Raw genomic sequence first — 1,682 nt, 5'->3', positions numbered from 1 at the left:
ATGTGCTAAATGCTGCCAAAGGCAGGGAGGCAATAGGAGCAACGTATTATCGCCAAGAGGAACAATGAAGCTCTGAAAAACGATAAGCTTGTGCCAGGACTGAAAACTGATGAAATTATTATTACCATATCGTTGGTAGTGGGACCTTGCTGTGCACAAATTGGCTGTCATGTTACTTACATTATAACAGTGACTGCACTTCAAAGTACATCCTTCATTACCTGTTGAAGCACTTCGGGGTGTCCTAAAGTTGTGAAAAGTCAGTCATAGCCAATTCTCTTTCAGATTATTGGAGTGAATCTACATTCTGTTCAGAATCTCTGCAGTGTCTGTGGAGACACCTAGTTTGGTGCAGTGTTGGAACCTGTATCTGTCCAACATTGGCAAATCGTACTAACTTCCAACATGGATTGAGCCAAATTCTAGTGCTGCTGCAATTTCAAACAGAGTTCAACAACTATTTAACAGGATGTGGCAGCTTAAAACTGATGCTCATGGATTCAGAAGTATAACGGACTCCCAAAACACTACGATGGACAAGAATTGTGAAGGCTGCTGAATATCACAGGAGGGTTAAAGCAGTTGTTGTGAAAATCAGTGGGTGATAATAAAGAAATATTTTAAAAAAGCCTTTCCCCCCTCAAAATGTATATATTGAGACATCATCTCTCAGATTATTGCACCAAAGTGTCAGCCTAAATTATGTGGAAGTAGGTGTTGAACATTTGTGTAGGCACCCAGGCAGAGTTTGCATGAAAACAATGGGGCATTACGTGTCTTAGTTGACAGACATCAAAATGGAGTGGGTGCGTCTGAAAAGGAAGGTGGCTTTGAGGAAAATGAGAACAAGGTGAAGGAGATCATGAATTTTAGAGCAAGATTAACAACATAAGTAGAGCTGGGGCCAGAATCAAACAAACTATTTTACAAAAAGGTGACAGTTATTTTCAGCGGAAGAGATTCACACAAACAGAATACTCATCCTCATTCCATCTTTGTTTTGTCTGAAAAAATTGTTAAATTATCCAGTAGTGTGAAGTCAGGAATTTTAATGGCACATTAGAGCAGAACATTTGAAAAAGACTGAGGAAAACATCAAGTAACTGAAATTCACTTGAACAAATCTTGAAAACTGTACACACAAGGCAATACAGAGCCTAGTCATTTTGTATACTGTTTTGCACTTGGATTTAGCTTTTCTTGCACTGAACAGTCCTCTATAAACTTCTCAATTTGATTCAGGGCAGAGAAAAGTTCCACTGGGACAGCTGCCTTATTGCCAGTCACTTCTTCAGCAGCTGCACAGAGCTCTTCCAGTGTCGGCTCTCTGGACCCGCTAGCTTTAGTTTCTAGTCCGTTCTCAAGGTAAAGTTGCACCTGTAATTTTAATGTCCCCCGAGTCTGTTTCTGGCAGCTGGACTCACTGGCTCTCACTCACTATACCGTGTTCCAGCCTGGATTTGATTGTATGCTGGTTTTTGAGGCAGCTGATCCACGATGCTGAAACAGAGTCGCTTCCTAATTCGCGGCCAATTGGTTTGCCTTCTGCAGCAGGGTAAGGTCAGGCAGGCCAGGCTAGTGGTCTGCACGAACCTGCTTGAGCCAGCCCAGCAAAGTCAATTCAACACTGGGCAGGCCGAAGTGTGCATCCTCTTTCTTTGACTCAAAAAGTTCTGCTGGTG

Source organism: Stegostoma tigrinum, chromosome 12 (genome assembly GCF_030684315.1).
Source record: "Stegostoma tigrinum isolate sSteTig4 chromosome 12, sSteTig4.hap1, whole genome shotgun sequence".
NCBI lineage: Eukaryota > Metazoa > Chordata > Chondrichthyes > Orectolobiformes > Stegostomatidae > Stegostoma > Stegostoma tigrinum.
The sequence above is the reverse complement of the archived record's forward strand: the minus strand, read 5'-3'. Positions refer to the sequence as shown.